Source organism: Tamandua tetradactyla, chromosome 10 (assembly GCF_023851605.1).
Source record: "Tamandua tetradactyla isolate mTamTet1 chromosome 10, mTamTet1.pri, whole genome shotgun sequence".
Classification (NCBI taxonomy): Eukaryota; Metazoa; Chordata; class Mammalia; order Pilosa; family Myrmecophagidae; genus Tamandua; species Tamandua tetradactyla.
The window spans coordinates 76,844,899-76,871,032 of NC_135336.1; the positions used below are offsets into that span (position 1 = coordinate 76,844,899).

Here is a 26,134-nt window from a genome sequence, read left to right on the forward strand (position 1 = left end):
AATCTTATCCACTTTATTATCAAAACATTCCTCTGCTGAAGTCACCTTCTGGTGAGCATTCACATGGGACACAAATATCTTCATGGTTTTTACCTACACAGAAAGGTCTATGCACATACCTCTTCCCCAGACCTCTTTGTCACCAGTTTTCCAATCATGCTCCTTCTAAGTCCTTGATCATCCAACCAAACCATTAGCAACAGCCCATGAGTCAATATACAAATGCACTTCTAGCCAATTCTCCTTCCAAGCAAAATGAACAACTAAGTGCACTGCTTGAAGTTCTGCCACTGGGTGAATTTCCCCTAACCATTATCCTTCAAGGACATCACAGATAAGTGCTGCAGCTGTCCAGTTCAGGGTGGTGCTTGCATGTCATGCAGAATCATTGGTAAACCAGGCTCCACTTTCCTCTTCCTCAGTCAGTTGTCTATAAGGAATTTCCCAAGAGGCTGTAGCTTCTGGAAAGAGAAGGTAATGTGCAAGAATGCGGGGTCATGTAACTTACTTGTGCCTTCAGGACTTGCTCAAATCCTTTCTCTTATATATTAATTTCCCTCTTATGATGGAGTGCTGCTGTGCATGCCAACTTTATGGCTTTGTGGGCCAGACAACATGCAACTCATGATTGGTAACTCAAGACTCATTGTAACTTGGTGGCCCATGGTTAAGCATGTAATTTCCATAAGGTCAAGTAGAAGGCCAAAGATGTTTCTCAAAAGAAGAACAGTTATCTGCAGAAGATGGTAAGGCTTTACTCCAAAATCCCAAATGTTTGTGTTCTGATTCTCCTCTAGGGGCCTGAAAATCCTCCGGATAGCATCTCTATTTGTCACTGACACTTCTAGCACCACTGGATCTGCTGGATTATATGGCCCAAGTGGCAGAGCATTGCACAGCAGCCTGGATCTGTTACAGAACCTCCTCTTGTTCTGGTCCCATTCAAAACTAGCAACTTTTCTGTCATGTGATAAATGGACCAAAGTAGCACACCCAAAATGAATATGTTGTCTCAAAAATGCAAAGAGAAAAACTACATACTATACCTTTTTTTAAGTCGTAGAAGAGGTCACTTGCAATACTCTATCCTTCATCTTAGAAAGGATATTTCAACATGCTCCACGTCACTGGACACCTAGAAATTTCACTAAGGTGGAGGGCCCCTGTAATTCTGTTGGATTTATCTCCCTTCCCCTGACACACAAATGTCTTACCAATAAGTCTAGAGTAGGGGCTACTTCTTGCTTACTAGATCCAATCAACATGATATCATCAATATGATGGACAGTTTGATGTCTTGTGGGAGAGAGAATCAATCACATTTACTACAGGCAAGATTATGGCATAAGGCTGAAGAGTTGATGTACCCCTGAGGCATAACAGTGAAGGTATGCCTCTGGCCTTGCCAGCTGAGTGCAAATTATTTCTGGTAGTCCTTACTGACAGCTATTGAGAAAAAAGTATTTGCCAGATCAATAACTGCATATCAGATACCAGGGACTGTTGAGTTGCTCAGACAATGATACCACATCTGGAACAGCAGTTGCAATTGGAGTCAACATTTGGTTGAGTTTATGATAATCCGCCTTCATTCTCTAAGGCCTTTCTGTTTCTCACACAGGTCACAGGAGAGTTGAATGGGGATGTGTTGGTAATCACCACCCTTGCATCCTTCAAGTGCTTAAGGGTGATACTAATCTTTACAATCCCTCCAGGTGTCCAGTATTTCTTCTGAGTCACTACTTTGCTAGGAAGTTCTAGTGGCTTCCACTTGGCCTTTCTTACCATAATAACCTTCACTTCATGAGTCAAAGAACCAATGTAGGGATTCTGCAAGTTGATGAGTATGTTAATTCGAATTCTGCATTCTGGATTTTGGGAGATGACCACAAAATGGGTCTGGGCACCTACTGGACCTACTGTGAGATGAACTTGAGCTAAAACTCCATCAGTCACCTGACCTCCATAAGTGCCTACTCTGACTGGTGGACCAGAGTGACATTTTGGGTCTCCTGGAATTAGTGTCACTTCTGAATCATTGTCTAATAATCCCCGAAATATCTGATCTGTTCCTCTTCCCCAATCCACAGTCATCCTGGTAAAAGGCCATAGGTCTCCTTGGGGAGGACGGGAGGAAGATTAGCAGTGTAAATTTTGTGCGGTGTAATAGAGTCCTTCCCCAAGGGTACGTAGCCCTCCCCTCATTCAAGGAGCTTTGCAAACTGTCTCAGGTCTGGGAATTGATTATGGGGCCATGAGTCTCTGTTTCTGTAATCAAATTAGAAATTTTGTTCACTTGATGTAGAATTCTTCTTATACAGCTCAAATAAGAACTTAGTAGATTGCCTGTCTATTTTACTTCTAGGTTATCCATTATCTATTAAGCAACACCACAAGTCTCTGTGAGTCAGATTATTTTGACTCCTACTTTGAGTCTGTGGTCTGTCATGGTGACCACACCCACTTTGTCTATGGTGATTAACTGTCACCACATGGTTTCTGCCAACTCAGGATCTGATCATCCCCATTGTGTTTAAGGATTACAGCTCAGTGACAGCAGTTCCAGCAGTAATATATGCCCTATAGAGAAGGGTGATTGCAGCACACTTCAGGGATGATGAAGCTAGTTTCATAAATTTATTTCCCTAAATTCTTGTGAAAGATGTGTCCCCTGGACATTCCTGGCGTGTGTAAGCAGGTCTTCCATGATAAAACCATTGTAACATTTCAATCTCACTAAACCTCTGGATACCCTCCTTTACCTCACACCAAGGCAATTCTGGTATTTTGACATCAGGTAATGTTGGCCACCTTTTGATGCATGTTTCAGCCAAATACCCAAACTGTTAATGCTCTTTCTAACCCCTTAAATTACAACTTTGAATGTAGAATCTCTGCTTAGTGAGCCCATATCAATGAATTCAGCTTGATACAACTTTATATTCCACCATTATCCCACACCCTTAATATCCATTCCCACAGATATTCTCCTCATTTTTGGTCTATATACATAATTGGACAACTTAGGCAGTTCTTTTGCAGTAGAGCATACCTCTTTACGGGTCATACTTGTACCTCACCTTTCAGGGTCTGTTGAGATTTAGTTTAGTTATAGATCTTGAAGAAAAGAGAGGTGGTGGGTGTGGGTCATGAAAAGAAGCGTCTTTCAAGCCAATTTCCTCAGGGCATAGCTTTGCAGATTCACCTAGTGGTTCAGGATTAATCTCTCCAGACAAAGGGTAAAGGCTGTTTCCTCGGAGGGGTGATTACAAGTTTAGTAGACACTGAAGGGTTGATCTCTTTAGGTGGAGATTGGATGGCACTATGAAATATCCTTGCAGCAACCTTTAGGCCAGTGCTTGTCTCACCACATAACTGGGCACCACCACCTGGTCAAGTTGAAACCAGAACCTAGCCATCACAATTACTAACTGTTAAAAACTGCAATGAAGAAAAAGTTCAAAGTCATCAGAGAACATATACTATGGGACATGATTTGAAGCAGAGAGATGTTTGAAGGGAGAACTGAATAATGAGTAGGAAGTCCCTCACGAAGATTGAGTGGGGAAAAAAAGAAAAAAAACTCTTCCATTCACAGCAAAAGTGAAAAGCAGAGAATATTGAAGGAATTAAAAGATCAACTTGTGTGTCTAGATGACATACAGAAGACAGAGGGCATACAAAGCCCTCACTTTAGAAATGAGTGGTAGGATTATGTAGTTTCTTGTAGACCATAGTAATATTTTTGGATTTTATCTCAAGTATTATTAGAGTAACAAAACAAGTAACTGATCTACTATAAATTCATAAGTTATTTGTATATTAATGAAACAGTTTTATTTTACTGCCATTGGAAAAGTACAGACAAGTGTTTACAATGTCATGGAGAGCCAGATTCCAAGCACAGTGCTGCTACTTCTTAACTGTGTGGCACTGGCAATTTACAACTCTTTTTCTCGGTCTCAATTTCTCTGGCCATGAATGGAAATAACACCGTCTATGTTTAGATAGTATGGGATTTTATATTGAATAAGAAATGCATGTGGCACAAATTTGCAGCTAATTAAACACTTGATATCACTGTTTTTAAGATTGTTCTACACCAGATAATCTCTCTGAGTAATCAAGTCAATGACATATTTTTCCATTAGAACTTCTCTGGTTGAAAAGAGTTAGGCTCTAATCTGTCTATATAATAAATGCTCTAAATTCAAATTTGATGTCTGGTATGAGAAAAGCTTAAATCTAATGGTAGATTTATAATCTGTCCTGTTGACAATCTAATAATGGGAGGTTCATACTGAAAAATACATTTGTTTGGGTAGGTTCATGCTCTGTAGCTACTTTCTGGAATTATTTCATAGATAAGTCACTGATTTTATATGCAAAATATGACATTTAAAAGAGGACAGCTATTCATTTTGATGTCTTCATATGAGACTTACCAGAAAGAGAACTTTTGATGATGTAATAATTTTGAACAGAATTAAGTGAAGATTCAGTACTTCTTAATTTTTCTTTATAATACAGTGCCCCTAAGAGATTAAGTGTTTTAGAACAGTAAAAGCCTGCTGATATTGTGACTGATATGAACACTAAGATCCAGAGAGTTTAATGTCCCTGAAATGTACCCAGAGGAGAGGCAACCAGGCTGATGCAATTATAGAATTTATAATTCACTAACTAGCTTCTCTACCCTACACAAATTTGTAGGTGCCAACTTAGAGAAGCATGTGTTCTTATGTCTCCTAGTACCATATCAAATGAATTGCACTATTAAATATAAGGTTCTCACTTACAAGATCTGTTTAGATGCATTTAAAAGCATACGCTTAATGTTAATTAATTGCAGTGAGATTGATATTTGCTGTTATAGTGATTTTATTCATCATGATTTGCAAGACCTTTATAAGGAGAGATACACTACTAGCAGGACATCTGCTAGGAAAGGATTCCTATGTAGGGAGATGAGGTAGCCTCTGTGGGCTCTGATTTCAGGCTTACTGGAAAAGCACCTTGAATAAATATTTTCTTTCATGTTCTGTAAGATAACTGCAATTCCTTTAGCAGGACCTAGCGCTTAAATAAAAATAAAAATAAAAAAACAACCTTGAAAGGTGAGAAATGTTGAGCTAATCTTCACATTAAAGTATAAATTATTCATAGTCAATCTTTTTCCATAGAGAAGGGTATACAAAGGGGAATCATAAGAAAGCAGAAGAGTACATACCAACTATGGACAACATAATTAGAAAAAAAGGGTATGAAAAGCAAAGAAAAGTTAAGGAACTCTGGAAGCAAATTTCCTTTTCTCATTTTTGTTTAGTTATATTATGCTTATGTTATGTTGTTTATTCATTACCAAAGCCATTCCTTTAAAATTTTCTTTTTAATTTACTTAGGAACTTTATTCATTTTTCCTGGAAAATAGCAGTAACATTGGGCTTTATATGAACTAGTTTCAATCTAAGCTTTTCCCTTTTTTTTCTTAGGGAGAAAATTAAAAATGAAGTGCTAATAAAAGTGGTAGTGGTGGATGGGGGGGGAAATTCCAAAATCTGTACAACCTAAAGAATACATCCTATAGATATGCTTGGAGTATAGGAAGTATGGAAACTTGATACCATAAAGGGGAAGTGATTTATGCAGAACTAACCAAGAAGGTAAACTTCTTCTGGAAGATGTATGAGTAATGTTATTTGCAGAGTGAAGTGTCCTTGTGATGAGATGGAAAGAGGGAGTACAAACATCGCCTATTTAAAATAAAACTATAACAAAGTATATTCTTAATATAGTTCAACCTTAGGAGTTATGGTTTTTATGTTTGGGTTAAGAGTCCATCTATGAGAAAATGACAAGTAACAAAAATACGTGTTTCATTAGGGGAAATAATGTCTACTTCTATAAACATAATAGGAATCTTGCAAAGACATGCATAAACATTCTGATCTCTTTGAAAAGTGTCTGATTAAATTCAAAATATCCTTCCATTTGTTGCTGTTGTTGTTTTCCCTGGTTTCCTTGGTTTCACCTTAAATTTAGTTGACTCTTTCCAAGTGAGATTGATTACCGAAAACATTCTTCCATAAATAATGACATCTAAAACTCTTGAGGGTATCCAGAATTCCTATAATGAATATAACAAGGTCAACTTATAAATAACATATATTTGGTAAATGGTTTTATTGCTTTATTATTGTTTTAGACTTGAACATTGTAACTAGAAGGGAGATTTTCTAATAAATCTGAAGTCAGTACTGACTTCTGGTATAAGAGTCACAGAAGAGATAATACAGCCACTTTGCCCAAGGTATGCCTATGTTACTTCGTTATTTATGAGTCACTGGCACTGGTGGAAAACAAACAGCTGCATCAGTATTTTCCTGGATATTAAAGTCAGTTTTATTGATGCTTCTGAACTTGATATATCATCTCATAGGGACACTGCAAACAAAGCCCTTGTAAATATACAATTTATTACCAAGGAACCTATTTAATGAAAATGTCTGCTGCATGTAATAAAAGTTACAATCGTCTGTTTGGAAAACATTCAAATTCTATTTCCAATTATGTGTTAGTGTTAGGTTTCCTGGGGTTTTGCGCTTTATCTTTCTCTTTTAAAACCCTGGGTAAGATGATTATTGATCTGTCTTCTACAAAGAGACAGCTGTAAATGTGAAAAAGCAGTATATATATTTGGAATATTATGAATGTGTTGTAGAAGTACACTTCTAACACATACACGCTCTCTATAAAATAAAGTTTATTTATTTTGTAAGTTGGCTGAAATGAATATAACATTTTATTTCAGGTAATATTCGAAGTTCAGAGTCATTTTGATCTTTAGCCCATCATAAGAAAACATTTAGCACATCAAGTGTATAATTATTAATCACTGAAAAATTCTTTTCTCCTCAAATACAGCTGTATTTATTGGCTTTCACATAAAATTTATAGAAAACATCCAATATAGTTTCTTTCATCATAAACATTTGTACTTTTTTAGAACAGGATCAATGTATATCTATGGAAAAAATGTCCGATTTAATCCAAATCAAGCCATGTCTTTCTTCATCGAGCATGTAGTTTGTTTTGTTGTGGCCTAGATCGCAAAATCATTCAAAAATTCATTTTTTTAGAATGAGATTATTATCATAGTATGCTAATTTCATTTTTAAAAGGAAAAATGCAGTTACATAAATGTAAAATATTAAATTACAATGTAAACATGACTGTGTGAATCAACAATATCGCTTCTTTCTTTTGGACATCAAACAAAGGAACAACAAAATTAAACACACACACACACAAATTCTCAGCTCTATTTTTAATGAAATTAGAAAGCAGACATAATTCACATACTCTAACTATATGGAAGATTATTCAGGGCTGTATTTGCACAGAAGCTACTTAGGAGGAAGTTAAAGGACAGAGTATGGTAATTGTGAAAGGGGCAGGCAGCAGACCATCTCAGAAACCCCAACAAAAATGTCATGTTCTGTGGATTAGTGCCATATCTTGATGTGGAACACCAAATCTCCTGTTCTTTACCCTACTCCAGTTGAGTTAAGAGAAACGTGGTGACCACAATTATTTAAAAAGTCAGTCAGATGTTCTCTGAGCCAGCAGAAAAGGGGATGAGCACTTAGACACTTTCAGCTTCTCCAAACTTCTTCAGACTTCTGCAAATAGGGAAGGCAGGCAACTTCAGTTCATTTATGATTAGTAATTCAAGGGAGCAAACAAAACAAAACAAAACACGCACAGTACAAAGCTATGTTAATATAGAAGATGGAAAAGATAAATGAAACTTACTAACAGATGATGGATGCTAAAAACTGACATGACAGAAAATAGGAATCCTAATTAAATATTTGTCAATGGATTAAAGAATGCATAAAGCTATTACCTCCATAAAGGAATATCACAAAATTATAAAAAAGGACAGAGTGAAACAAAATAATGTCATGATATATGAGCACTGCCAGCAATTGGGAAAGCCGAAAAATGAAAACCATCATGAAAAAGATGGAGTTGGAATGGACTTTTGAGAAAAGAGACGCTGAAAAAAAAAAAAAAAGCCATGAAAAATAAAGAGAATAAATATTGGAAAAGAGGAAAAATAAAGAGGTAAAAAAAAAGTTGGCATTTAAATTACACCTCAATAAAGCTGATCAGCCATAAAAACCCAGAAAAAAATAATGTGATATTTTGACAGAAGCACTTGACTTTATGTTATGGCAGCAAGATGAAAGGCATTCCACTGCCCAGAATTAAAGTCAATTATGACCCTATGGAAAATAAAATACAGCAGTTCATTCCACAAATGAGAGTGGGAAACTGGAAGTATTTATTCTGGAAGCAATGCTTAATGAGCAGCGAGGAGGTCAAACTATTCAACACATCTGCACATTTGCAAGAAAGCATGAAAGAGACATGATCTCATCTGCAGAATCATGTATTCTATCCATGATGTGTCACATGACATGTCACCCCTGATTTCTAAAATTTATTTTTCATGTAAGATTCACTCCTTGGCATATCTTTGGATATTTGGAAACCTCTGTAATCTTTACGGATAGAGATACAAATTCGTATCAATAGTACTTTTGTCATAGATGCAGGTTCTCATTTCATAGATGCAGGTATGAAATGACATGTGTACAAAATTATTCGTTATAATTTAGAATGCACTAACAAAAGTTTAGAAACAATTAGGTTAACAATGCTAGGCTATATAAATTAATTCACATGGGTACAACAGAATGCTGTGCTCCCTATAATAGAATGAGAAATTCTTTTTTGTTCTGATATGGAGAGGTCTCCAAATATTACTGAGTGTATTGAAAAGAGTTTATAAAGTGTATTTATGTTATTTAAACAGGAAGAAAAATAATAGTATGTATTTGTATTTTATTATAGGTACCTTAAAATAAATCTCTGGAAGCAAACATAAATCCTAAAAGATAGTGCTAGCCTGAAGGTATTATGGTGGTAGAGTTGTCAACGTTAGGAAAACGAGCTGTTGGGAAACAGGAACAGGAGGTTGAGTTTCCAAATAAATTATAGTTATTAAACCAGTTGACTACAGTAATGGTAATACTAGATTAAAACTAAGCTAGAACACCATTAAACTCTGTGTTTATAAATCATATCTGGAGCTTTTTGAATATAAAATATTTCCTCTACCTTCTCACAGAAAAATTAATATACAGTTATTAAGAAGAAGAAAATCCATTAGTATAGGCATAACAGTGAGTTAAAAGTTTAAATTTTACTGATTTCCCTTGCTAAAAGCACACTGGGCAGTCCTATGTGCTTTAATCTCTCACACATTATTAAAAATGCCCCAAACAGGCACACATAAACAGTGAAATAATATAACAAGACATTTTCCATTTGGAAAATAAATCATGCAAAAACTGTCTATTGTGTTCTTTAAAGAAGTATTATGGGACTAAATAAAATAAATAAATAAATAAAGGCTTTTTGGTTAAGATGAGGGTTGAGGAATCTGCTTTCAGAAATCTATCACCTCCTAATATCATCTTAACAATGACAATAAAAACAAATCCCAGTCTACACCTAAATGAAATTTTTCTTCCTGCTTTAGGCAAGCACAAAGTTTTAGTAATCTTCATCCTAATTTTAGCTATTTTCCTAATAATACCTTTTTCTGTATTCTATCTTAAACAACTATTTTTCTCAGAATAAATAATACTTGTTATTAAATAATGATACTTACAGAATTTGCACATAGGCGGGACCATAAGGTGAACAAAGCAATGGGCGTGTAGGATATGATCTTGAAAAAGTGTTATTTAACAGACATTGCTTATATTACGTTATTCATTATTCATTTGGAATGGCTTAAAAGAGGCAGATAAAATCTATGGTGTTTACAAAGTAAGTTAATTGCTCAATGAAAATTTTTGAATACTTTTATGAAGGAAGAATATCAAGATTAAAAAACTGTTTCAACTAAAAATAATTTATGAAATTTACTGTTTGCCAAATATCTGTTTAACTTTAATGTATATATCTTTACAATCTCTATCACCTTGACTTTACATATTTAGGAATTCAAGTACTCAATATAGTTGAAATAATAACCAGTGGGAAAATAATTTTTATTCACTTTTTTATTTTAATATTTTAACATAAATTAATTTTTGTTGTGCAAAAACATATTGAGCTCCATCAAAAAGTGAATGAAACAAGATGAAAATTAAAAAATGAAATGAATTAGATCTGACTTGTCATCTGTTTTAAAGATTCAAGTGTCCTGTATTTTTCCTTCATTAAAAAAATGCTCTATTACTTTAGAGTGTTTAATCAGTTAGGAAAAAATATTAACAACCCTAAACTGGTTATAACTTTCTTATTTGTAATTTTTTCCTATTAATTTGAACTCTAAATAAATGTAATCCTAATGTTTTGGAGAAACAAAATGAGATTGATAGTTTGATTCGAAAATGGTGTATTAATGCTCACAAGTACTGTCATTATATTCTATTTACTCTAAAGAAGATGATGCTTATTAAACACCAACTATGTAGAAGAGCCAATATATATTACTTTTTAGTATGAAAAAATGAATATAATTCTATTCATTTGACAGTAGACAATTGGGTTAATTTATAATTTGTTGATATTTTCTGAATCCAAAACCCATTCTTGTGCTGTTACCTACAGAGTCTGTCTAGGAAAGATTGACCTATTGTGTGAATGTTGTCACTCATTTTTATTATTTTATCATGTTGTTGAATGTCTTATTCCCTTTTAAGAGATTTTCCCCAAGCAGGAAGAACTTCTAGAATATTTTTGTCATAATTTGATTTAAAATAAATTTAATATAGCTGTCACACTTGTGATAGTTTGTCAAATCAATCAGTTCCAATCTGTCTAATAGCGTTCTGCTTGTCCTTCCCCGATTGTCAGAGACATGCCCATTGAGTGGGTGAAATGCACAATCCCAGGACTTAATGAGTAAGATAGGACATAGCATTCTATTTTAGGTCTCAAATAAACCAATTCAAATTACTCTTATGCAAGTTTTTCATCTATTTAATTTGGATTGTGCATTTGCATTTATTTTAGTAGCGAAACGACGATAGCAATTGACTCATCCCAAATAAAAGGTCTGAAAAATTTATTGATGAAACAAAATATTATTAGCTCATAAATTTATTTGGAGTTCAAGTTATTGTCAAAAGTCCAAAGACTCTAAAGGAATGAAGGCACTCTTTTTCTATTAGTTTCCAATGTTTCTCTGAAGTATTAGAGTTACATATATTTAGAGTTTAATCTAATAGAAAATATTCTTTTAAGGAGAAAGTTATAATTATCTAATTTAAGATTCAATCATTATTTTTAAATATACTGAAATGTTACAACTGTATAAAGCATTATTTAAAAATTAACAAATTTGATTTAATTATACTATAGATTAATCTTCTAAACAACTCTAAAATATTTATTTTTAAAAATTTATATTATGTTAAACATATATTTAATTGAAATATTAATAGTAATTGAAGTATTAATAGTAAAAAAATTGAGATATATGGAAATGTACACAATGTAGCTTAAGAACAAGAATATTCCTGACCTCAGAAACTCCTCATAAGATAACTTCCCAGTCACATCTAAATCACTCATTGCAAGAGCTACATTCTATTCTGAATTCTGAATTTTTGTATATCAAAAATGCATTTTATATTTTCTACATATTTTGAACTTTGCATTTAAATACATCATGTTGAATGGTCTCTCATGACTTGGTTCTTTTGTTCAAAGTTACTTTTGTGCTGTTTTTCCACATTCATATCTGTAGCTGAGTTTATTCTTTAACTTATTTTTTGTTTATGGTACTCCATCTACTTGACATTTATTTAAGGGGTTTTTGTTTGCTTCTTCTTGCTTTTATTTCCAGGTTTTACAAAACTTGCAATTATGGGTAAAGATTCTTTGTACATAGCTCCTGAATTATAAGTACAGGTGTTTCTCTAGGAGCAGAGATGCTGGGTTATGTATTTTTAACTTATTAAGTGAGCTGGGACAAATCTACATGCCTCACCATATCATTGACCCCCAGATATTGGTTATTTGTTTAATGGACAGCCTAGTGCATCATCTCATCTCCATAAATATCTGTTGTGCTCAATTGGATAGCACTCACATAGGCTCCATTATCAAGGACTAACCCAAGCAGACCACAGAAGGTCAAAAAGGCTTCATCACATCACTCTAAGTACTCTTGACTTAGTACCAAATGGGCCAATGGTGACCAAGGACAGATGAGAGACAGGAATAAAATGACATATTTCTCACCTTTTGTCCCTTTATTAGACTGTTGGTACAATGGTTTCATAAAAGCTTTCCAGAAACGTCTTTCATGATCAAGCAAGCAGCTTCTTTTCCTGGGAGGTTGCAGTATTACGCATTTGTTTTTCCTCCTTTCCTTCCTCACTTCCCTCTTTTCCCTATTCTACCTTGGGTTAAGAATTTAGGTAATGCCAACTCTCTGTGAAGTAACTGACTACTTTTGCTTCAAACAAGAGTGGTTGAGAGACATATTCCTTCATAACCTCATTAACACTTTCTATTATCTGATTTCTAGCTTTTTGTCAATATCAAGGTTTAAAGAGCATTTAATTTTAGGTATGTATTTTCCTGAGAATTAATAAAGTCAAAAGTTTATAGACCAGCCCTGCTTCTTTTATGGAAGATCACTCCATGAAACTTGACTCTCCCTCCTCTGTTTCGCTTTTCTTGTCTTTATAGTTGCATGATTCTTCTTATATATGTATGCATATAATCTAGATATTGATTTTTCATCAATTAGTACAGATTCTCCTGATTTATGATTTTGAATTTATACCCTTTATGGTCTCTGTTAAAATATAAATTCTTAATTTTAATCCTAATGGATATATCAAGGTTTTTATTTAGGATTTATATGATTTTTGTCTCTTTGGAAAAATCCTTTGATATTCCAAAGTCATAAAGATATACTCCTTTATTGCTTTCTGAAAGTTTTAATGCTTTCCCACATTTAAGTATTTAATTCATTTGGACTTGATTCTTATCTGTAGTATATTTTGGCATACGAACTTAGTATTATTTGTTATAAAGTCCATGATATACTGATAAACAATATTTGTTCCGGCATCAAATTTAGATCATGTTTCTTGACCCTCTATTCCATTTTAACAGATTAATGTTCTGTTCTTGCTCTAAGCCCTAGTGCCTTAATTAGTAATGTTTCACAATGTGTGGAATATTTAGCAGAGCAAGTACTAACACATTTATTTTCTTCTCCTTTGTAGAGCTTGTAGATTCAGAAGCTATCTTAAAACCATAAACACAAGAACAAAGAATTTGACCCAGCTGTTTCGCCACCTACCTGATGGCACAATTCTCCTACTTCTGTGCCCAAGTCTTTAAAAAAAAAAAAAAAAAAAGAATTTGACCCAAAGATCATTGAACTGCTGAATAAAAATCAACATCTGCCAACTTGAGATTTCTTGGCACATAGAAAAACAATAATTCAGTTTTGGAAGGGAGTGTTGAGATTTCTGTTGTATGAAATCAATATATCCCTAAATGACAAAAACCTGTCTGTGAGAATAATTTCCAGATTCTAAAAAGTACTTTTACTTAGTGCCGATGCTTAGTTATTACATGCAACCTAACTAGTTTCTTACTGGTAGCAGTCATTAAAATGCTTCAGTCCCTATTCCTTAGGGATTATTGGATTTTTGCCACCCAAATTATTGCAATTTTCTACAGAGATCACTTAATATCCCCTAACTATTCCAACCTCTCCCTGAGTATATAGTCCACAATGAGCCACACTCTGCAGAATTCCTGGGAAGTAAACCATGGACTGACAGTTTTGACCCTTTAGTTTTGAGAAGAATTACCTCTAATGATTTTCTTAAATTTTACATAAAAAAAAAAACACAAGCTTGAAAAGCATAAACTAGGTATAGCCCTATTAGAAAATAAAAACTGGACCATGTACTTATAAAAGTTGCATATTGATATTTAATGCTGTGCCAATTTGAAACTATTATGTACCCCAGCCATATTATTTATTTATTTATTTATTTTTTACATGGGCAGGCACTGGGAATCGAACCCAGGTCCTCTGGCATGGCAGGCAAGCATTCTTGCCTGCTGAGCCACCATGGCCAGCCCCCTCAGCCATATTTTAATCCTGATCCAATCTTGTGGGGCCAGACCTATAATTGTTAAGGTGGGAAACTTTGATTGAATTGTTTCCATGAAGATGTGACCCATACCCAATTGTGGGTATGGCCTTTTGATTAGTTGGAGATGTGACTTCATCCATTCAAGGTGGGTCTTGATTAATTTGCTAGAGTCCTCTAAAAAAGAAACATTATCAATAAACCTCAGATGCAGATGCTTAGAGAACAGTTGTTTCAGAGCTGACAGAGGCTCAGATACTTGGAGTGCTGACAGAGAGAGCAAGCTTAGATGTGAGCAAACTCCAGCAGACATCACCGTGTGCTTTCCCATGAGATGCTAAGCAAGCCAGGACCCAGAGTTATGGAAGAGCTAACTGAAGGCCCACTAGTGCATAGAGACAATACCACTGGGATCAGAAGCTAGAAGCAATGGAACCAGGAACAAGGACGAGAATATGCCAGCCACATACTTTCCCATGTGACAGATCATGGCCTTTCTTTGGAGTAAAGGCATCATTCACTGGATGCCTTAATCTGAACATTTCTATGGCCTTAGAACTGTAAACTTGTAATGTACTAAATTCCCTTTATGAAGGTCATTCCATTTCTAGTATATTGCATTATGGCAGCATTAGCAAACCCATACAAGTGCATATCAAATTATGTCAGGAGCAATGATGAGTAAGCATAATAAATAAATAATATTTAATCTGTATATTCCTCTTGGAGTCAAGGATGTTATGTATTTTTTTATCTCCAGCTAAACATATTTAGGTCTGAGTAATTTTTGTTTCTTCAATTGTCCAGTAGAAAGTACTCAATGTCAGAAAATGAATAATATAGATTATTTGGTTTGCCACAAATGCCATGTTCTTGTACTCTGTATCATAGCATTTTGTGGTATCTTTCTGGCCACTGTTATTAAATCTAACTATAGAAAGTTGACCAGCCTTGGAAAATGTTCCTGCGGAGAAACACATGTATAAAGTTCTCCTGCACAGATCACTGATGAAACATCTGAACTCTGATGTTAATTGAAAAGCATTCTTAGAGATTCCTATTAATTCTCCTCTGATTGTGCCATCAATTGGTTTTCTTCACTCTTTTGAAATTTCCTTTCTTTTGTCATGTTTTGTTTCTAAATGTCCTGTGGAGTATAATTGCCACCAGTGCTAAGAAATTCCAGTATGATTCTCTGACATTGAGAAGTGGTATAGTATGGATTGAGTCAGGGCTTCTACAAAGACATGCTCAAAACTTGACATCTAGTTCTATGGCCGTGAAATAGGATGTCAAATGTCCTGTTAAGAGAAAGCCATGGGCGGGCCTTCATGAGGTCTTGCCTGCCATGCCAGAGACCTGGGTTCAATTTCTGGTGCCTGCCCATGCAAATAATAAATAAATTTAAAAAAAATTAAAAAATAAAACCATACCGAATCAGGGTGGACCTTAATCCAATGTGACTGGAGTCCTTATGAGCAGAGGAGCAAGAGTGGTCGCAGGCAGCAAAGAAGCAGCCATATGACAGAGGCAGGAATTGAGTTATAGTGTCCAACAAACCACCACCCAAAAACCAAAGACCAGAGAAAACATGGTCTGCCTTTATTTTGATTTTGGACTTCTAGCCTCCAAAACTATGAGACAATAAATCCTTATTGTTTAAGACAAACAATCAATGATATTTGTTATATACAGCAACCATGGAAAACTAAGACAGGGTATGAATTATGACAATATTGTTAGCCTCTTTAGATTCAGTTTTCATTTATAGAGTGAAAGAATATTCAGTGACTCTAAATGCTGCTAAATTTTCAGTTTAGGCAATTGTATTATAGAACTTTCATACTTTATTAACTAAAATAGTGCATGTCATCTATGTAGGAGTTAACTTGAAATGTCGAGTTCAAAATTAGGTTACTATGGTGGTTTAAAGCTGCATGTACCCTGAAAAACATTTTAGTAAATTTAATCCATTCCTCTGGATGTGGGCCTATTATAAGTAGTTTTTTTTTTTTTTTTTTTTTTTTAAGAAGGCTCTTCAGTTAAGGTGTGACCCACCTCAATAAGAATGGGTTTTAATTCTTTTATGTGGTTTTATAAGAGAATGAAATTCAGACAAAGAGGGTAAAAGTCACAAAAACAAGAAGCTGAAAGCAAAAAAACTTGAAAGAGAAGAGACAAACAAGCAGACACCACTATGTGGTAGAGAAGCCAAGGATGCAGGTAATAAGTCTTAGGGAAGAACTATCATCTTGATAACAGCTTGATTTGGATACTTTTCTGGACTCTCACTGTGAGTGAATAAATTTTCACTGCTTAAGCCAGTCCATTTCATGGTATATGCTTGGAGCAGCCTAGGAAACTAAAACAAATTTTGGTACTAGAAGTGGGGTGCTGAAATTACCAATATCAAAATAGAGAAATTACTTTGGAATTGGGTAACAGATAGAGACTAGAAGAATTGTGAAGTACTTGAAAGTGAAGGCCTAGATTGCTTTGAAGGCTGTTAATAAAAATATGGAGGCTAAGGTACTTCTGATGAAGCCTTAAAGGAAAATGATGAAAGTGCTACTGGAAACTGAAGGAAAGGTGATACTTGATATAATGTAGCACAGAAGTTGACAAAATGGAATTTTGAGGTTGGATATAAAGTAAAATTTGAGAGTGATGTGCTTGGATATTCAGCTGAAGAGATTTCCAACTTAACTGTGAAATGTACAGTTTTGTGTCTTCCTCTAAATTATAGTAAAATGCTAGAGGAAAGGGATAAACTGATAAGTGAACTCCCTGGCACAAGAAAATCAGAAATTGATGAATTTGAAATGTCTGAACTTCTGGAGAATGGATCACCAGAGAATAGTGAATCATGTGAGGATTTAACTGAACATGGACCCAGTAAATCATTTCAGGGGAAGTCAGGATTGAAGGGCCAGTTATCCAGGAAGGACTTGGAAAAATTCTTTTGTCTGGTGGTTTGGATCCCTGTGTTCTACCTGAAAAACTGACAAGTTTTTTTGTGAGGTCTGTATGACTGGACCACTGCCAGCCTGGAAAAAATTGGACATGGAGTGGAAAGACAGAAGGAAAACCACTTCAAGGGAAGAAACATGGAAGCGGAGGTCTGATTTGAAGACATCTTTTGGACCCAGAGAGCAGTCACACCCATGTAGCAATAGTGAGTCTGCCCTGGTGTTGAAGAGGATGGGCTTTCCATCCCATTGTTCATGAAGGTTATGACCACCCCAGTGGTCTCAGAGGTGATGTCTCTACTGTGTGGATTGTGGAGAGTAAGCTCAACATGTCAGTGTTCTGAGTGGATTCAGCGTTTGCTCTGGGGACTGCAGAGAGTCTCCCTATCATGTCAAAGCTTGGAAAGGGTGGAACCTTCACCCCAGTGTTTGGAGAGAGAATGGCCACTGTACAAGCAATTGCAAAGGGTGTGACCACCACTTTATCAGGCCTGGAGTACAAAATGTCATTTTTCAGATGACTCTAAGACCTTGAAATCTCATGTAGTATACCTTGTATGGTTTCAGAATTGGGGGGATGTGTCACTTGTTTTCCTTCCTATTTCTCCTTATGGGAATGGGACTGTTGATCCTATTCCTTTCCTTCCATTCTAGTTTGGAAGCATATAGCTTGTTCTCTGGATTTCACAGGTCCACAGACAGGAGGAAATTGTGTCTGAGGGAAGACCACACCTATGACTGATTGTGGTGAGACTATATACTAGGCATCATTTCTGAAATAGCCTAAGGCTTTTGGGATATTGTGGTGGAATGAATGTATTTTGCATATGGAAAGAACATTTATTTTGGGAGTCCAAAGTGTTGAGTGTGATGATTTGAAGCTCTATGTACACCAGAATAAAAACATGTTCTTAAAGTTTATTCATTCCTCTAAGTGTGGACTCATCATAAATTCAATCTTTTGATGAGGCTACTTCATTTCAAGTGTGACCACCTCAGTCAGAATGGGTCTTAATCCTCTCACTCAGGTCTTTTATAGGAGAATGAAATTCAGCTAGAGGGATAGCCATAGGATCAAGAAGCAGAGAGAAACCAAACCCAGAAGAGAACAGAGAGACAAGCAGAGGCTGCCTTGTACCTTGCAATGTGATAGAGGAGCCAAGCATCATCTCAGCTGGTCTTCATTTTCCCAGAGTCTAACTGTGAGTGATTACATTTGAATTGTTTATTTTCTTTGAACAGTCTAGGAAACTAAAGCAGTTGCTTAACATGTAGAGATACTGGCTATCTTTACTTAAAATGGCTGATGGGGAGTCCAGCACAGGCTTGTCCTTTGTCTTTTATATACTGCCATTAGAATACTTGTTCTTCAAAATGCAGACTCCTTTAATAGTCAACACCAGCCACATGTTGATTTGGAACTGTTATGTAACCCAGAAAAGCCATGTTCTTTTAATCCTAATCCACTACTTTAGAATGGGACCTTTTTATTAGGTTGTTCCCAGGAGATGCTTGGAGAACCAACTTAGACACAGATGTTTGGAGATGCTTGGAAATAGACAGAAGCTCAGAGAGGAGGCCACTGGAATTACGAGCTGAGAGAATGAAATCTGGGAACAAAGGACCAGCAGATGCCAGCCACATGTCTTCCCATGTAACAAACACTGACCTTTTTTTAGAGTCAGGGTATCTTTTTCTGAATGCCTTAGCTTTGACATTTTAAAGGCCTTACATCTGTAAACTTCTAACCTAATATTCCCCTTGTAAAGCTGATCCGTTTCTGGTGTATTGAATTCTGGCAGCTTTAGCAAACTCAAACACCCAGCAAACACCTTTAATGTATACTGCACTGTAGTTTTTTCCTGTATGTGGCTTTATCTGCAGCTTTTCCTTTAGCCTGAAATGCTAGTTTGAAACTGTTAAATATCTCAAAAAAGCATGTTCTTTCCTAATCCAATTTTGTGCAGGCAGAACTATTGTTTAGGGTGGGAACTTTGATTAAGTTGTTTTCATGGAGATATTGTGGATGAGATTTTTTTTTATTAAGTTGTTTACATGGAAATGTGAACCATCCAACTGTGGGTGGGACTTTTTTATTAGGTGGTTTCCATAGAGATGTATTCTGCCCATTTCAAGGTAGGCTTTAATTTGCTTACTGGAGTCTTTTACAGCCACAGCCAACACAGAGACATTTGGAGAATCAGAAAGAAAATGTCCCTGGGGAAACTATAAAATCAGAAGTCACAAGACCAGCAGATACCAGCCATGTGCCTTCCTAGCTGACAGCATTGTTCCAGATGCATCAGCCTTTCTTGAGTCAAGGTATATTTCTCTGGCTTAGTTTAAGCATTCTTATGGACTTAGAACTCTAAACTTGCAACTTAATAAATTCATTTGATAAAAGTCAACCCATTTCTGGTGTATTGAATTTCTGGCAGCATTAACAAACTAAAATACTTGGTTTCACTTTTATTCCAATTTCAACCTCTTTCTATCTTTCTTGAGAAATTCCTTGAGGGAGGCAGGGCAAAACGGTGGCATAGTGAGGTGTGGAATTTAGTTCATCCTCTAGAACAGCTAATAAAAAGCCAGGATGGTACAGAACAACTGCTGGGGGAATATCACTTACAAGACACACACCATACACAAACCTATACCTGGCTGGAACAGCTGAGACCCCACAAAGAACTGTAAGCCCCTCAAACTGTGGAGACCAGGGCCACTCCCCCACAAGCACATCAGGCTGGTTCCCTACGGGGAAAGGTAACAGACTTTATTATCAGCAAGGGTTTAGTATCAATGAAGCTCTAATTGCAGAATAAATTAACAAATTCTGACTACTGAAAATAGGCTCCTGGCACAGAAAATCCTGGAATAAGTTCTAAAGGTACTAGGAGTTCCATGCCCCCTCTGACAGAGAGGGTATGGTTGATGGGAAAATAAATCAGAGGCTTTTTGAGTTGGACAACACAAAACGCTGGAAAAGGGCTGGACCCCAAGTAAAGGGGATGCAGAGAGCCTGGAGATACATAGAGCCATAGAACAACTTAAACTGTTGATTGGCAAACCTGAGGAGCAGGGATCAGGGTTGTTTTTTTTTTTCCTGTTTTTTCTTTTTTCCTACTCCTTAACAGCTCATTAGATAGGTATGGAAGCACTCTCAAGCTCAAGCACTGCCCCAAGCAATGAGAGAATCAAGCTAGTCTGAGAGACAAAGTAACTAGTCAGGTGAAAGGAGATAATTCCCTAAAAGGTGTGCCTTCCCCAAAACAAAGGGAGGCCCATCTCAAGTGGAATCCCATCTTTAGAGAATTCAGTCCCCAGGCACTGGAAAACTGAAACAATTAAAGCATCACCTCTATCTTAACAACAACTCTGGCAGGGAGAGTCTGCTGAAATCAAATGCTCCACATCACTTTAAGCTGGTGGAAAGCTTCAGGTAGACAAACCCCACATACTAGAAAGGACAGGAAAAAGAAAGATTCTAGAGGCTTCGTAGTAAAGTCTGACAACCTGCTGGATCTCACCCTCAAGGAAAAGTGATGCTAACTACTCTTTCCTCATGAGATACGGGCCTATCTGGTCTCAGAAAATCTAACTGATGTCTATAATATCTGAGGACACCCTCTTCCTCCTCCTCAAAAATAAAAGGCTCTGTATAGGCAGGGCAAAAACAGGAAAACAAGAATTGAAAAAGTATGATCAGTTAAAACAAAACCTATGCTACAGGTCTAGAATAAGTTGAACTGAATTTCAAAGAACAGATAGAGAACAAAGCCATCCATCAAGAAAATTCTAGATAAAAGAGTCAAAAGAATATCCAGAATAAACTAATTAAGGAATTCAAATGCCTAGATGCCAGCAAAACAAACAAACAAAACACAGGTCATCTGAGGAAAAATGAAGATATGGCCCAGTCAAAGGAATAAACCATACTTCAAAGGAGATACAGGAATTAAAAACAAATTCAGGATGTTCAAACAGACATGGAAAATCTCAACAAAAATCAAATCAATAAGTTGAAATAGGATATAAAGAAGATATTGGGAGAATAAGAAGAGAAACTCAAAAGTTTGAAAAAACAAATAACAGAAATTATTGGGATGAAAGATATAATAGAAGAGATAAAAAAAGAATGGGAAGCTACAAGAATAGGTTTGAAGAGGCAGAAGAAAGGATTATTCAACTAGAGGATTGGACATCTGAAATCTGACACAGAAAAGAAAGTTATAGGAAAAATAATGGAAAAATATGAGCAGGATCTCTGGAATTTAATATGTCAACATGAAGGGCCTGAAATGAATATAAGTGCTGTGGGTCTTCCAGAAGGAGAAGAGAAGGGAAAAGGAGAACAAAGACTAATGGAAGAAATAATCACTGAAAATTTTCCATCTCTTATGAAAGACATAAAATTAGAGATCCAAGAAGTGCAGCATACACCAAAAAGAACAGATCCAATAGACCCACTTCAAGACACCTATCAAGCAGATTGTCCAATGTCAAAGACAAAGAATTCTAAAGCAGCAAGAGAAAAAGCAATCCGCACATGCAAGGGAAGCCCAATAAGACTACGTGTGGATTTCTCAGCAGAAAACATGGAGATGAGAAGGCAGTGGCATGTTATATTTAAGATTCTAAAAGAGAAAACTCAGTGAACTGAAGCTGAGAGCATGGGTTATCAGGTTGGGGTCTACTGTGAAGGATCCTAGATTGTAAGCTCTTATAGCAGTCACATATATTCAAAAGTTGTAACTGTTATTTCTAAATTCTTAAATACTGAGCTATTTGTATATAACTTGGTCATTTCCAGAAACTTTGTGTATTTATGTGACACCTGAGGCCAGAGTTAGATCTCAGAAGCTGTGAAAATCAGCAATGTCCCATACAGGAACTGTTTACAAAGTTGAAAAAGGGATCAGATATTGACTAGAGATGTGAAGGAAGCAGATATGTACTAAGGTACAGCAGAATATAGGGTAAAGAATGATATCGTCCATATTTTAAAAGTTCAATTTCTGTGTGAGACCAAAGGGATAGATGTTTATTTGGTGCAAAATTTATATTTTGAGTAGTGTATTACCTAATTTAACTTGTGTAGTCAGTTTAGTTGAACACCACAAGTACATGGAATCTTGGATAAGGTGTGAGATTTTATTGGTTTTTCCAGGTCAGTGTGATACCCCAGTATATCCCTAAGTCATTTGGACAGTGAATAAAGAAGGATTTGCAAAGTCCCATTGAGGGATTTGAGAGAAAGGAGGAAATATCCAACTTTCCCATTTGGAGAATTTCTGGTATTCTCACATTCAGTGGTGACAACCAAGTCAATAGGCCAAGGCTTTGATCTTGAGGTTTGCCTTTATGAAACTTATTCCTGCAAATAATAGGCTAAACCTACTTAAAATTATGCCTAAGAGTAAACCCCAGAGACTCTCGTTATTCAGATGTGGCCTCTCTCTCTAAGGTAACTTGGCAGGTGAACTCACTGCCCTACCCCTACATGAGACATGATCCCCAGGGGTGTAAATCTTCCTGGCAATGTAGGAAAGAATTCCCCAGTTGAGCCAGGACCCAGCATCAAGAGATTCAGCAAGCCTTCTTAACCAAAAGTAGGAATAGAGAAATTAGACAAAATAAAGTTTCTGCAGATGAGAGATTCAAATATTTGTTGAGTGGTTAAGCTGGAGGTTATTCTTATGCATCATATAGATAATCCTTTTTAGTTTATAGTGTATTGAAGTGGCTGGAGGGAAGTACCTGAAATTGTTGAGCTTTGTTCCAGTACCTTGATCCTTGAAGATGATTGTATAAAGATACAACTTTTACAATATGACTGCTTGATTGTGAAAACCTTGTGTCTCATCCTTTTATCCAGAGTATGGACCAATGAGTAAAAAAAATACGGATAAAAATTAATAAATTATAGGGAGCATAGGGATAAATAAATTGGGTAGATGTAAATATTAGTGGTCAATGAAAGGGAGGTGTAAAGGGTATGGTACGTATGAGTTTTTTCTTTTTTCTTTTATTTCTTTTTTCTGGAGTGATGCAAATGTTCTGAAAAAGATCACGTTTTGATGAATTTAAAAAAAATCCTTAAAATGACTGGATTTGCTAAAAAATCCTTTTCTGAAATTTACCATTGTGGGTGGATCTATTTCTTTAGAAGATCCTTAACATCATTTCAAATGAAAGATTATGGGAAAATGTGGCATTTCAGAAAAATAAATAATAATGCATGGAAACAAATTTAAAGTGGGGAGGAAACAATGGCATAATAAGAAATGGCTCTAAAGTTTTTGCATTGTAAAATAAGAAAACATTAGTACTACAGATATAAAGGGAGTATTCGGAAAGCAAAATGTGTTTAGATGAAAAGAAAAATTCAGATTGTTACTGAAATAGAGAAAACCAGTAAGATTTGTTTGAAAAGTTATTTCTTTCCCTCCTCTCCTATATTAGGACTGAATGAAAGAATTAGTAAAAGGTTACTTTTATATTGAGGAAATTAAGAGGGTTAATAGGATATTAAATGACAGATTTCTCAATCTTTTCTCAATAAGGTAAGAAATGACCTCAATTGAATGAGGGCAGATTGTGGCTAAAAGAAATGAGTGTTTAAGAGGGAACAATGAGAGAGTAATCAAAATATCTATAACCCCCACACACACACAAAAAAAACAAGTTTAAGTTAGAGATCATGAATAATTTATATCTCTTCCTATTAATCAATGATGCTTTGTTTCTCAGGGGAGAGACAAAACAGAGAGGACAGTGAGACATAAGTTAGTTCATTAACTATTCAATGTATTATTTCTTTCATCAGTTTTTTTGTACTTATTAGGTGGTAGGCAGGTACAAATCAACATAAAAAAAGATTTTCTGCTGTAATTTTTTTTATAAAATACCATGGAAGAGATGTTTATTGTAAAGGTTTTGTGAAATATTTGAAGGTAATTTTCTTAGACAGGATCAAATCAGGGATTGATTTGCAAAGAGGATATTTTTTTTTCAAAGTATGTATTATTCATTAGACTCTAATTGAATAATTTGGAAATTTTAAAGAGTTAATGATGTTATATCATTGCAGTTTTCACATATCCATAGGAAAAGAAAAACTCTCGTTCAATAAATTTGAATTAATTACCATGCTCATAATTTCCGTCCAACTGACATATGCCAATCTATGCGCGTATATGTAAATTGTTAGTTATATACCATATTCTTAAGGAAATATATCAAGTAAAATTGAGAGAAATCTCCAAAAGAGCATTCTCTAGCTTAAAAATAATTAAATATATAGAGCTAAATTTAGTCAAATATTCCCTTTGTACTTTCATCTGATTAGGAAGCAATTATTTTTCAGAAGGAAAATGTCTTTTTGAGAAATAAGGAAATAGATTAGTTGTAAAGAACTTGCCTCACATTGTTTTCTTAACTATTTATATATGTATGTATATGTATGTATATAATTGGTTACTTGTTTGAGCATGAATGTAGAAATACTTTTATCTTTGTGTTTTCTCTAGTCATTGCTTTTCAATTTGATTTTTTAATACTGATAAAAATATAGGTAAATCATTTAAAATGTAGAGCAACTTAATAAAATGTGATTAAAACATTCTGAATGCCTATCATTCGGCACAATGTGCCATCAAGAATTATAGTGCTGGAAAATACACTGTAAAATGTATTCAACATAATATGTTAATGAGAGTAGTGATCAAATCAGAGGCTTGTGTTAAAACCCTATGGAGTTGTGCACTAAAAAGACATATGTTTTATCAGTGTGTGTGGTGAATAGTCTAGTCCTTTGAGGTTGTTCTATTCCTCATAGATCTAATGCAATTTTATCAATTGTTTCAAAGTGGAGATTAGGTATTTGAGAAATTAGAAGACAGGTCAGCTGACTTTGGAAGGGAAAGGGATATTCATAACTCTTTAACTAATGAGGATTCCTAAAGAATGAAGAACCCAATTGTAAAATCTGAAATTAACATGAAAGCATTTTAACCTCAGAAAACAGTTTGTAGTAAGAAGACAATACTAAAAATTGGCTAGTCTGTTTCATGATTTGCTTAGGAACTAGCTTCAATGAAACAAATTATTCTTTTCCTATATATGATTTGCAAATGAAAACATTCTAAGAAATAAATGTTAGAACTTGGGAGCTATTTGCAAGAGAAAAATTACCATTTCACATTTGTATCTTTCTTTCTCTTTAAAAATGCATACAAATTCTTTTGTGCACAGTTGAATTTGCATCCCTATTCTTCCTTCTTCTCTTCTCTTCTCTTTTCTATTCTCTTTCTTCTCTTCTCATCTGCTGTACTCCTCTATTTCTTCCTGTATGGCCTGAGATGAATTTTTAAGTTTGTTGTCTGAATCACAGATTTTATTTTCTATTAATGGATTGTAAATTTTAATTATGTTGCTTTTTCATTTCTTTAAGGTCTTTCTTAATCCCATCCAACTCTAATTTTCTATCTGCCTCTAGGATTATCTTATTTTTCTCATATGGCCTATATTTTCTTAAAACAAAGAATGAAAAATAAGCAATTTCCTAAACCTCTTTTTAAAATCATTTACACTATTTTCTCTTTTAATTTACGTTATTTTTTCTAGGTTTCATATTTATTTATGATTTTGCTTTGCTCCTTTGACTGAAAGATCATCAAGGTCTATTGGCCTACATACCACAGGCCAAACTCTCTGTGGTGCGTCAAACCCACTTATTGGTGTTTTGGCTGGTAGGGTTCCTGATTATTTGTTATAAACTTAAATGGTAGCCCAGAGATTCTTCTCCCTAGGAGAAATGAGGCAGGCTAAAAAATAAAACAAGGAGTTCCACTCCACTGCAGAGTGGGCCAATAATTAAAAATTCATAAATATTCAAAGAGGATTAAGAAAGATTTAAGGTTTAGTCCAGTCTGGTGTTCTTTGCTTGAA

At 35.2% G+C, this 26,134-nt stretch overlaps 1 long non-coding RNA gene across 1 annotated transcript in view; it reads left to right on the forward strand.

Moving 5' to 3' along the window:
* LOC143648000 (uncharacterized) overlaps window positions 1-13,452 on the forward strand; it is a 52,028-nt gene extending 38,576 nt beyond the window's left edge. Inside the window, exon 3 of the long non-coding RNA XR_013158304.1 lies at window positions 13,332-13,452. This is a non-coding gene — a long non-coding RNA (uncharacterized LOC143648000). The remainder of the gene's footprint in view (window positions 1-13,331) is intronic.
* The last annotated feature ends 12,682 nt before the right edge of the window (window positions 13,453-26,134 follow it).